The sequence below is a fragment of the Cupressus sempervirens genome, chromosome 10 (assembly GCF_028749045.1).
Source record: "Cupressus sempervirens isolate cs-2001-9-10 chromosome 10, ASM2874904v1, whole genome shotgun sequence".
Classification (NCBI taxonomy): Eukaryota; Viridiplantae; Streptophyta; class Pinopsida; order Cupressales; family Cupressaceae; genus Cupressus; species Cupressus sempervirens.
Window position 1 is genome coordinate 441664792 of NC_143127.1, and position 14197 is coordinate 441678988.

At 34.0% G+C, this 14197-nt stretch overlaps 1 pseudogene; it reads right to left on the reverse strand.

The window, feature by feature from the left end:
• Positions 1-1303: 1303 nt before the first annotated feature.
• On the reverse strand, positions 1304-13793 carry LOC149534612 (large ribosomal subunit protein uL30y-like; annotated as a pseudogene).
• Between the last annotated feature and the right edge of the window lie 404 nt (positions 13794-14197).

Here is a 14197-nt window from a genome sequence, read left to right on the forward strand (position 1 = left end):
TTAGGAATGGGCCTAATCAAAGGACTTTAGAACATTCAATTGGAATGTCACCTTGTTAAAGGATTTACAACATGGCTATTAAACCAACCTAAGTCCATAGGATTTAAACTAACTGTTACAATTGCTAGAAAGTAACAATAATGGCTTTTTGATTTGATACAACTTACAATATATCTTGCAGATTTTAGATCACACTTCAGCTCAATTTTTTGCTTGACTTTAATCACTTCAGCTCTGACAACTTGTCATCTCAAGCTTCATCTCCTTGAGTCTTCTTACTCAGCATACCAATGCAATCATATCTGTGGTCATCTGTTGAAGCAAAGTAACTGTGCTTTCTTACTCCTTAGCACCTCCTTCAACACTTTATGCTTTCATGCTTGACCTCCTCTCTCTCTTTGCTTCGTGACCTTGTTATTCCTTAAATATAAATTTGGATTGCCTTTGCCGCTCGATTCTCCCTCTCCAACTTTAGGGTTTCAAATGGATTAGGTAGGATACAATGTATCTACCCCATATCTTTCTCTTATCTAGAAACTTCATCTAGAGTCCAGTTGTATTCTCCAAAAACATTCTACATGGTGTTTTGTGCCACCAGCTCATCACTCCTATCTTCTATTTAATTCACAAAATTCAAGATAACATCCTTGTCGGCTCAGATCTAATGAATCTTTGATCTTTGAAATAATGCAACAACTCGGCACTATTGGTTTATTGATGCTCAAAATATCTATGTTACTCGACACTTGTATTTGCTCAGCACGTGTATCTGCTCGGCACTTGTTTCTGCTTGGCACTTGTATTTGCTCAGTACTTGTTTCTGCTCGACACTTGTATCTGCTCAGCACTTGTTTCTGCTCGGCACTTGTTTCTGCTTGGCACTTACTGTGCTCGGCTTCAACTAGGAATCTATTCAGCACTTACTAGCTTGCTTGACTCTCTCTCAAATGACCTAGCTAAAACCTTGCATCTTTGATATGTTTCAGTGTGCCCATTTTCTGTGTCTTAGAGTATGTCATCAATACACTTTTTCATCAATGGCTTAGCTGATCCTTGTACTTCATTACAACATCATAACTTCAACCTTCCTCTAGGTGTTCTGGTTACATCTTATTGATTGCCTCCTCCTTGTCAATCAACCATTTGATAGTGTTTGGATCACTAAAGCAATTGTCATTCCTGCAAGTAGCAAGTTTGACATCAATGACAAAACAATGATTGAGAACATTCTTTACCAGTTCCATTACTCCCATTACTTTTTATATATGATCATTTTCAACAATCTCCCTCATGATCTTTTCAATCATTTCCAACAATAGCGATACTGTTTAAGGTGCTTATTGATCCAACTACATACATATTCTAGAATCGAAATAATAAAACAATAAAACTCATTCAACATGTAGCATGGCCATAGATGTGATGACAATGCCTATTGGTTAGTATATTTCTCTTTTTCTCTCTTTTTTCATGTGTTTATTCCACTTGAACTATTATTTCTTAGGGGGCATTTTGTAATATTGGATTCATTTTTATGCAAGAGGTGATGAGGACATTCCTAGACGTACTCATGTTAGATGTAGAACATTAAAGAATTGTGATGAATTTCTCATGAGAAATGAAGATGGACTTCCACTGAGAGTAGCTCAACTTTTAGGTACTTTAAAGATTGATCCTTTCTTAAAGATGTTAATGGGGAATTTAGATGTTGAGGGGGGAGGGGGCAGGGCCAAATGAGATTACACCTTCACATGGTTGGCCTTGATTGGTAGAGAATATTAAACTATTCTTGAAGCCAAGTGAAGCTCAACATTAACCTATGATTGCATGACAACTAACTGTGTGAATCTCTTAGTTTCAAGAAATGCAGAAGGAGGCCATAGTTCAATATTCAATCTCAATTCATATGCATTCAACATCAAGTGGAGGTCAAAAAATGCAATAGGTTTGAATTTTTGTTAGAGGTCTTTAATTAGGTATTTTAAGTTATAGACCATCATGAATATTATAACTTTGACTCTTAATGGGGGAGATGGTATTATTGGTTGAACCTTGTAGATTGGACACTCTATGGCCTTTTGTCTTTGCAATATGGATATGTGGAGACCAATTTAAGGATGACATAAAAAAAAATGGTTAAGTATATAAATTTTCTAGAACATATGTCAATTGTTTTAATATGAAACTTATGCCAACTGTTTTAATTATGGTAGTTTTCTAACATTAGATTTTGCTACTCCAGTGCTTGTTGATGGTGACAGATGGATTGTGCTTGCAAAATATAATGCAAACAAGTTTACTAGGATTGCATCAAAGTATGAAGTGAGGTATGTAGTATTTGGTACTTTTCTAATCTATATAGATAATGGTCATCAATTTTTTGAAATTGTGGATGAGTTCACTTTTTTTAAATTAATAGAATTGGGCATGTGAATTTTATTATTAGATTCTCATTACAACGAATTATCCTGAGAAAAAATGATTATTCACAAGAATTAATGATTTTGGATATTTATTTTTATGGTTTCAAATGTACAAACCATTTATCCCAACATCTTTATTTTGCAATCTAGTTTCTTCAAATTTGAATTAATAATTTTAGCTTCTTCCTTAAGAATGACCCAAGTCCTGACATATGATCATCATCTTGCCAAACCCATATGATATTTTTGAGAGTAGGTTTAAGTTGTTGATTACATAATTTTCCATATTATATTGTATGTCCATTGGATTTTCTCAACTCCACTACAAAGAATGAAGGTATCACGTCAAAAATCTTTGCAAAAGATACCAAGTTACCTTTTCTTCCATTCTTATTTCCTTGCATCTTGATTATACAAGCTATTTCACTCATGTTGAAGAGTTCTCCTATTTATCCATAAACAAAATAATATTGGATTAAATTATTTTCCATGTTATACTTTGCATGCCATTGCTTTCAATCTTGAAGGAGGAGAAAGCTTTAGCAAATACAACTTTCACTCTAAATATTGATTTGGCCATGAATAATATTGACTATAGTCTATATAACCTACTACAACCTCTTCAATCCTTTATGGAGGATGACTCCTTATTGAGTAATATGACTAACAAGTGAATGACTTGACTGGTTGTTATTCATCACTTTTGATTACCATCTTTTAAATAGAGAGAATGCGTAGAGCTTGGAATATAAAAGTATTCCTTCACAAAATGGGTTATTTTCATATGATGAATCTACTTATATTCTCACTGGAAAGAGCTATATATTTTCATATTATAATTCTTCTTATATTCTCCCAGTCAAAAGGGTTATTCACATTTTGAGAAAGTTGTGGCATCTAGTAATACTGTAACAAAATCTATAATGTGCAAAATATAATCCAGCATGTTCCCCTATGTGATTCACATAATAATCCACATTTAGATCCATATTGTTCAAAATACCACTCTGGTGAGAACCAAAAACCTCCCCACGTTGAATTAGACATTGTTCAAGTAAATTGTTACCATAAATACATTGACAATGTGAAGATAATAGATAGAGGAAACAAGTTCAACATCTTTAGTTTTATGTGGTGTAGAGAAATACCATTCTTGTAAGAATCAACTTCTTCATCACACCAAATTATTAAGTAATTTGTTTTGACAATATGAAGAGAACATATGAAGAATATATTGAACATCTTTTGTTGGTTTTGGTGTGTCTTAAAATGTCTTGAAATTTTCTAATTAGCTAAAGTGAGAAAGGGACTAAAATAAAAAACAAAAAATAACACCAAGTTTAGTGGACAAAGAGTAAGGGTTCAAAAAAAGTATTACAATATAGAAAATAGCACTAAAACTACAAAAAAAACTAAACTACCACCAAGGAAAAATAGTACAAAAACAAAAAAAACTAAACTGCTAAGCCAACAGAGACAAACTGACACATAACATGAACCAAAAACCTGCTAACACAAACCAACACCAAGCTCTAACACCATAACCACACCCCAACATAGGACCACTACTTTCTCATCTCCTTGAGCTTCTTCAAGAAGGAAGGTTGCTTAGAAGAAAAAGAGGAAGTTGCATCCCCTGAGCCATCCACCTCCTTAGTGACAATTTGAAGACCCTCCTCTTTACCATGGGTTTCCTCCCTTCTTTTTCTTTTTTGTTTCCTTTCCTTTAGCTTTCCTTGAATCATGCTAATGTACTTTAACACTTTTTCCTATGCAACTCTTTGTTGCGTAGCCAAATCCTGTATTTGATCCCCTAGTTGAACCTAAGACTCCTTTACAAATGCTATGGAAATGAGAATCTCTTAATACATTCCATATCAAAATAAATTTTTGTATTACTTTCCATGACTTAAAATATTTGTACAATGTTGGGATGCTTGACCAGTCTAATCATGGTTGTGCAATGTTGGGATGCTTGACCAATCTAATCTTAATGTATGACTTTTCATAGTTGCCAACATCACCACCTTCAATGTAGTTGTTGTGTTTCTTCTTCAGTCCACTGGATGGAGTGTTGAGTTTAAATGACCACAAAAATTTGTTTGCTTTCGTGAAGTTGGGGCCAATAGTAACAATCTCATGGATAAGATCTTTAATACAGATTATTCCATATTTACCTAAAACCTATTCAAAAGCAACAAGGTAGAAATAATAAACATTAGGAAAGAAAACTGACTAACACAAAAAGGCATCATGAACACAAGTACCTTTTCAATGAAAGAGTTCACAGTCAAAGGAATTTGTGGCTTATCAACCTTTCCATAACCTCTCTTTTAAATAAACTCTCTTATGCTTTCTAAATTTGGATATCTAGAAAGAATTAAGCAAGATAATTCAATAATAGTAGACATAAGAATCTATGCAATAAGAAAAAAATGATCCACATAATGCTTATAACTAACCAAGAACATACCCAAAGATCATATATGGCTCAACTCGATGCAACATGTTCATTGTTGCTTTGTTCACTTTTAGAAACATGCCATTGAAGATCTAAAATGAAGTGCCATAACAAGTCAATATCATAGGAATGTTGTATGTGTTGGAAATAATCAAGACTAGCTAGGTTAATGAGAGGGGAGGGGTGAATCAATAACCTCAAAAAGTTTAAATCAATTTAGCATTTAACCATATATATCATTCACCATTCATTCATCTAATCTACTGTATGCATGAGAAAGATAAACATTCATAACACATGAACATAGTATTTTGGTGACCCAGAAACCTTCCAAATAGAAAGTAAAATTGGGGTGGGAATGATACCCACAAAACTTCACTACTATAGTATAAAGTTGGCATGTGAGGGCTTACATTAATCACTTATGATGATCTGACCTGTTAAGAGCAATTTGGACTACTAGATCCACCTTGTTAGAGGTTTTACAAACATACAATGAAGTATGCACTCTATTAGGAGATTTATCGAAAGATTGTTAAGTCTACCTTGTTAAAGGATTTAGAAAATTGATTCACCTATCAGGATGAAATAGTAGATTTGACTTACAACTTGATTTCTAATTAGATCCTTGAAGTATTGATCACCTCTTGTGACTGATATATCTTTACTGCTCCTTGTAGACCTTGCTGAATACTCTATCTTGTTGCTGATTCACATTCACTCTTCTTAAACATTACATGTCCATTCCTTGATACATCCATCCATTACATTGCAAATAATATAATACATTACATATATACTATTCCAATATTCACAATTACAAGGTTAGCTAAAACAAAAGTAAACAAAATATTATTGAGTCAACCAAATAGTAGAAAATTCAGGTTCTTAAAGCCGACTTGATGAACTTCTGATACTGAATGTCCACTGCATTACTCAGCATCATCATGCACTTGGTAGAAGTAGAAGCTCAGTCCATACTAATCACACAATGTAGCTTCAAACTCAGTAACCATTGGATACTTGGTAGATATAGTGTTACTCAGTAGATATTGAATCCTTCATTTACCTTGCTTTCACTCGGTAAACACTACACATCCATCACTCAGTAGACACTGGCTTCACATAACACAAATTGATGACTCGGTAGACACTGTGAAGCATAGTAACCACTATCTATTTGGTGAACACTGTAAGCTTGATATACACTACTGAACTACACACTCACTTGGTAGTTTTAGGAATGCTCGATGTGAATTATTTAAGTGAGGAACTTACTTGACAACCACTGAATGCTCGGTATAAATTGTAGACTGAGTGATGAGCTCAGTAAACATACATAATTGAATAAGTGTTGTCACTAATGACAAATACAACATAATGTCAACAATATCCCCCTTTGGCATTAGTGACAAAAACACTTATAAGCCTTATGTGCACTGACATACTGATTTTTGATTTTTCAAAATTGATCTTTGTAAAGTTGCTGTATATACATATCTTACATATCTTCCCCATACATATGGCATAATATATACATAAATTTTATCTGTACATATATCAATCTATTTTCTTCCTTATTTTCTCCACAAGTCTCTTATAATCTCTTACTCCCATGTTCTTACTATCTCTTACTCCCCCTTTTTGACAATAATGCCAAAGAGATATGAAAAATATTCAAATAGAGACACCAAAATGTAAGAGAAATTCAAAGTGTACCATGAGAATAAGAGCCAATGTCTTACCTCAATTGTCTTGCAAAATTTTACAAGTGGAGAGTGCCACTTGAACTTCTGCAGAAAGTTCAATCATATGATCTACTATGGAAAAATTGTTATCCTGGACCAATGTTTTTGAATATGCAATGTGTTTCTACATTGAGTCCATAACTAGAAGGATCATATTTTATATATCAATCAGTGTAGATCTGATCCTGGCTTCCTCTCTAAGCAATTCTGCCTGCATTTCTGACAAAAATTTCACCTTGACATGATGTGCTGAGCTTGAGCTAGGGTCAAGCTATAGCCTTTGAGCGCTTGCCTTCATATCAACATCAATCTTACTCAATTTATCCTTTATATCCTTGGTGAACTCAATAACATCACAAAGCTTGCCAAAAAGTGATGTTACATTGGTTAAAGATTGCTCAAAATTGTAGATAACTCTACCTAATTTATTGCAATGTGCTCAAGCACCTTATTATCAAACTTCTTCTCTGCCTTCTCAATGAGCTTTTCTTGGCCAAAGGTATCCTCATTGAACTTATTTAAAACTTCTTCCAATTGTAGAAAAATGTGTTGAGATCAATCAACATCAAAACCTATAGCCTTAGTTATTATATTTTTGGCATTTTCAATTATAGTAAACTCTCTATCTCTTTCATCTCTAAGCTGCTTTTGCCTTGCCTTCTGCTCTAAAAGTTAACTAACCAGTCTCATTTCATCAACTATGGTAGTGTCCAGATCCAACTTAGGAATGACAATTTCTTTCTCCAAATCAATGTCTTCATCAATTTCTTTACCAGTAAGTAGAAGTTTTAGAGGAGTCCTTGGTTTTACTTCTGAGCTTACTTCCTTGGACTTAGAAATGGAAACAATAGTAGAAATAGCTGGACTTGTAGAAAAAACTTGAATGGGTCTAGTTGAAGGAAAGTTGAAAGAAGTGCTAATTGTATCCAAAACTAATATGCTATCAAAAAATGAAGTACCAATAGGTGGTGTACAAACTAGAATACTTCCAACTAAAGAAATGACTGGCACAAAAGCTAGTGCAATTAAAGTTATAGTAGACAAAATTGTTGAACATGATGGAAAACTTACTATACATGCTATTGTAGAAGTTGACACAATTGAAGAACTGGTAGCTATGCATACTACTAAAGTAGATTGCTCAGGAGCTAATGAAGAGGGCTGCAACTTGGTAGATGAAGTAGTAGACACTTCCATTGCAGATATCTAGAGCTGTGAGGTAGCAACTAATGATTGTGCAGATGATATATCTGAGGTAGTTGCAATCATACTTGCTGAAGGTGGAGAATGAGGAAGGAAGCAATGACTTCTGCTGCTATTTTCATTGGATCATCTTCTTCATCTTCTTCCTTGATTTCCTCTTCAACTTCTTCCTCTTTCTCTTCATCATCAACCTTTATTGCCTGATACTCTTCAACATCAAAAGTAACACATGGAGTGTTATCTTCTTCTTCATCATCACTATCACCATCATCATCCTTGATCTCTACTAGATCATCATTAGGCTTATGTAAGATGATAGATGTTCTTCCACATGCTTGTAGCATCTCTAACCACATGCTCAGTATCTTTAATCAAAATCAAACATGTATGGAATCTAATCATCATTTTACCTTCATTTTCTTTCATGGGTGCCTTGACTTTTGCATCAGTGAGATTGGGCAGTAACTTCATCAAAGATTGTTCATATATATCTTTGGATGTATGTATAGTTGATTCCCACCTTGGCTACAATCTTGCCAATAATTCTTTTGAAATCTTAGGAGCAATTTGATCTAGGGAATATTTCCATTTTTCCATTTTGGTGAGTACCAACTCCTCAATTTGTATCTTCTCAGCATTAGTCCTTGTCTCAAACTTGAGGGCCTTGAAGTTTGTGATGTCTACTCCTTCTTCCATCTATTTCAATCTTTCCTGGAAGGTAAGTGGGGGCTTGCCGAGCACAACTTCGCCTTTTCCTTTTCCTTTTGATCTTCTAGTGAAAATAACTGTGGAGGCCTTTGGAGGTTTGGTAATGATTATCCTTGATTTCTTCTTTGCTATCTTTGCCTCCTTCTTAGATTCTTGTTCTTCTCCTTCTTCTTTTTCTTCTTCTTCATCCTCTCCTTTTCCTTCTGTAAGCATAAGAGGGCTAGTGGCAGTTTTCATCTTGGCTATCTTCCTCTTTCCTTTATTGATTGCTTAGGGTAGCTTGATTTTAAGCTCAATTCTAGCTTTGGCCTCATCATATGTACCAAAAATTGGTAGCTTAGGATCTACAGATTCATTCACCAATGCTTCAATAATATCCCTGGTTTCATCAATGTTTACCTCATATGGGAGAGGTTTTACCCATGCAACTTGGGGCCTAACTGCCTAAATATACACTCTATCATAGTCAACCATGAAACAAAAATCATCTTTATAATACTCAACAAGTTTGGGAGGAATATTGAACCTATTGCTCATCCTTTCCTTAGAATCTTCAAAGTAATTGTCCATAATGCTATCAAAATTTATACCCATTTCTGCAATGAACTCATTTATCTGATACAAAATAGGAACATCTTTTCTCCATACAACAAAACCTTTAGATGGGAAAAAATTTTCCACATAAAGGAAAAGACATGTCAACAAAGAAAAAAATTTGCAAGGGTTGTTCTTTGATGTCCTAATACTATCCATATTCTTATTCAATTGCTTTAATAGTAATTCTGACAAGTCAAATTCCATGTTCTTCTTCACAACCTTAAATGCTAAATCCACTACCTCACACGACACGCTATTCAAGCAATTGGAGCTATAAATCTTATGGGTAATTACATGAATACCAAATCTTAATTCCACATTAGAAAAAATTCTAATCTTCAAACCTCTACCATCCCACTTGGCTAGGGTTTTCTTTTGGAGTTCATCCCAACCTATGGTTTTTGTGGTTTTGGCTTTACTTAGCATGGGAGACCTGTAATCTTATGTATCATCTTCTTGGTAATTGACACTGGCTGCTCTAACCATAGTTGTCCATTATGCACATGACTGAGAATGTATCTAATCCACTCAATCTGAAAACTCCTTGGCAGGTGTGTGATATGGGTCAACCCTTTGGTTTCTAGGTGCTTATGCTCGGGTTTAAGTGAACCATCAACACACATTTCTTCTAAAGAACTATCCATCTCCAATGTTCCAATTTCTTGAATAGAACACTTAAAATGAGTGTGAATGTCATTAATTAGAAGTAGCTTCAGTGGAATTTGAGATTGTGCACCATTAGGGTCGAGTGCCTCCGCAACTGCTAAAACTAGCTTGAAATTTGACACTTTCCACTCCACGCCCTTAACCAACATTTCTGAACCTCTTTTTGCCTTGCTGCTGTTGGTGCTCCCGAATGCCATGGCTACTCAATAGATGATATAATTTTTTCAAATAAATCCTTTTCTACAAATTTGCTCAAAATTGCTTGTGTGCACTTGGAAATCTCTTAACTTTGTGAATTCTAAAGTTGAGGTGGAAAATGAAGTCAAATTCTGCCCTTTTTGATGAAAATTCACCATTAATGCTAGGTGCCATAATGAAATAGTGCATGATAGACTATCATCCACTCACTAACTTGGTAGAAACTTGTGATTCTATGACTGAACAAACTTTCATTACTCTCAATCTCGCTCGATTGACTCTATGACTAACCTCACTTGGTAAGGCTTGATCTCATGTGATCCCTTTGTATCTGAAATACTAATTTGGATCTTCTACTTTCTTCTATTTGGAACTACTTAAGATATAACTTGAAGATGCAATTTCGGTTCCTCCTTTTAAGAACTTAATTGGAAATGGTGGACTCATCCATTTCTTGAGTGACATGGCCATCATTTGAACTGTTCTGCTCGATAGATTTAGGAATCCACTATTGTCTCATCTGCTTCCTGATGTTATCAGCTTTAGCTTTCTTCTCATCTTCAACTCTTTCTATATTCATGTAGTTTTTGGCTATATGACTAATTTTAGTGCATGTATAACATCTTATTGTTGAATCTCTCTTTCTCAAGTGATTCCTTGTATAGTCTATGCCAATGTGTCCATATTCTCCACAATAGTGACATCTACACCAAGTATTGTAATCCCAACCAAATATTGCTTTGATAATTTTTTTAGCTGGATTGAATGATTTGGATCTGCATCCAGATGCCTTGTGACCTTATTTCTTACATTTATGACATTTACCTTCAAATTTTGGTTTCTCCTTACATTCATTAGCTTTATGACCATGTTTATTGCAATTGTAGCATTTTCCATTGAATTTTGCTTTTCCATTTCTCCAACATTTGTTTAATGTATGACCTAACTTACCATAGTGATTGCAAGTAGGTCTTTGATTCCTTTGGGCACCTTGCTTGGAAGATTCACCTTCTTCTTTGTATCCAAGTCCTGCTTTACCTTTTTGCCTATAGAGATTTTGCTCACTTTGCTGATTTAATTGATCCATGTTTGCTTGAAATTTCATCATCCTTTCATTTATTTTCTTTTCAAAAATTAGATCATCTTTTAATCTTTCATTGATCTTGTCTTTCAATGATTAAATCATTCCTTAAACTTTCATTTCCAAATCTCAAATTCATGATTTCCTCATTTGCATTGGAGAGCTGATTGATAAGATTTTCTTACTGAAGGGATTGATTTTGATTTGTATTGTTCCTTACCTCTAAGTCTTCACTTTCCTTATTCCTTTGTTCCAAAGATTTCACACATTCTTATTGACTAAATTTCTTGTTCTCTTTTCAATTTTCTTACCTCTTCTTGCAGAGAGCCTTTCTTTTCTAGGAGTTCTTTGATTGCCTCATTGGCTTCATCTAAACTAGTTGATGGGAAAAAGTCTTCAATATTTTCTTCAACATATTGATGGTCATTCATATGTCTTGCAAGTTCCTTCCTTCTTTTCAGTGATTGGGAAAGATGCTCTTTTGCTTCCTTGAGTTGAGATATGGCCATTTCTAGATCTAGCTTTTCATTCTCAGTAGCTTTATCAAGTCTGAATATCTCCATTGCCTTTGATCTTTGCCCAAGCTATCAAACTTTATCTTGAGAATCACAAAGCTCTAATACCAATTGTTGGAAATAATCAAGACTAGCTAGGTTATTGAGAGGGGAGAGGTGAATCAGCAACCTCAAAAGCTTTAAATCAATTTAGAATTTAACCATATATATCATTCATCTAATCTACTATATGCATGAGAAAGATAAACATTCCTAACACATGAACACAGTACTTTGGTGACCCAGAAACCTTCCAAATAGAAAGTAAAATTGGGTTGGGAATGATACCCACAAAACTTCACTACTGCACTGTAAAGTTGGCCTGTTAGGGCTTACATTGACCACTTTTGATGATCTTCCCTATTAAGAGCAATTTGGACTGCTAAGTTCACCTTGTTAGAGGTTTTACAAACATACAATGAAGAATGCACTATGTTAAGAGATTTATCCAAAGACTATTAAATCTACCTTGTTAAAGGATTTAGGAAACTGATTCACCTGTCAGGATGAAACAATAGATCTAACTTACAACTTGATTACTGATTAGATCCTTGAAGTACATATCACCTCTTGTGACTGATATATCTTTATTGCTCCTTTTAAACCTTGCTGAATACTTTGGTCTACTGCTGATTCACATTCACTCTTCTCAAACTTTACATGTCCATTCCTTGATACATCCATCCATTACATTGCAAATGATACAATAAATTACATATATACCATTCCAATATTCACAATTACAAGGTCAGCTAAAATACAAGTAAACAAAATATTACTAAGTCAGCCAAACAATAGAAAACTCAGGTTCTTCAAGTTGACTTGGTGAACTTCTGATACTCGGCATCCACTGCATTACTCGAAATCATCATGCACTTAGTAGAAGTAGAAGCTTGGTCCATACTAATCACATAACATAGCTTCAAACTTGATAACCATTGGAGATTCGATAGATATAGTGTTACTTAGTAGATACTGAATCCTTTGTTTACCTTGCTTTCACTCGGTAAACACTACACATCCATCACTCGGTAGAGACTGGCTTAACACTGTAAGCTTGGTATACACTATTGAACTGTACACTCACTCGATAGCTTAGGAATGCTTAGTGTGAATTGTTTAAGTGATGAACTTACTTGACAACCACTGAATGCTTGGTATAAACTGTAGACTAAGTGATGCGCTCGGTAAACATATATAATCGAATAAGTGTTGTCACTAATGACAAATACAACATAATTTCAAAAATATGTACATGGAAAATTGATCACTAACCACTATTTTGGAAATAAAATGTGCAAAAGAGACAGGTCAAGTTGAAAAAGGACTAACCTAGCTCAAATGCAAATGTCGCAAAATTGTTCTTGTCTTTGGATGCATATCATTGATACTGTATAAGAAAAATATGAAACTCAATAAATGAAAAAAAAAACTACTTAAAAACTTATATTAGAATTTGGGGAAGACTAATAATTTTGTGTTCCTCTTTATTTAAAATAGAAGAGATGTAAATATTATAATAAAATCTGGAATAAAAATATTTGCTCTTTTTTTTAATGAAAAATAGACTAGAGAGCTAATAGTCTACCAAATCTATCACTATATAAAGACCAATAAAGTACAAGGTAGATAAATACTACAAAATAGCTACTTACCCATAGATACAAATAATGAACAATAACTTAGCTTCTTGCTCAACATAAAAGCCTCCTTTCATTTTTGCCTCTCTCTTCAATTTGATAACCTCCCATTCCTAATTTTTATCACAAAGTTCACAAGAAACTTACTAAGGTACATTCCTCAACCCTAGATGGCATGGTGACACATCAATAAAAAACCCAACAATTTACTAAAGGACCCACATACTCCTTGGTGACTCATAAATTGATATAAAACTTGCAAAAAAGAAACTAAGGCACACTCTTAACACTATGATGGAATGTTGACACATCACTCAAAAATCACCCAAATTATTACCTACTCTATATACTCCTTTGAATATTCCTCAACCTTCTTAAATATTAGTTTATGGTTTGTAGCATTTTTTACTTTTGCAACTTGCAACTGTCGGTTCTTGTCGTTCTCCCATTCTTCATTTCTTTTCCTCTTCTTGAGAACTGACTCAGGCACAAGCTTTTCCTCCTCCGGACTCATATCTAAAATAACAAAAAAAATTAAATTATTTAGCAAAATCAAACATTAAACAAGAAAATGCTTTCTAGAAGCAGTAAGCAGTTCATAATTTCTGTGGAAAATCACCAGTATATTATATAATTAAAAAAAAAAGACAATTATAGTTACTAATTATACACTAGATGTGTTGATATGGGTCTTTATTGAGTTGGAGATTGCTTTAAAATGACAATTAACTCTTAGAAATATGACAAGTGAAACAATCTCGTTGGCCTCTCTATGGAGAACACTACTATAAAAAAGGCACTGCTTACCATAAAATATATGTTAAAGAGTTTTAACTATTCTAGATTTTGAATGTAGAAATAAGCCAAGAAAGGTATAACCCTTCTCCAAGTGTGAAACTAAGATTTTAAGGGAGGCTG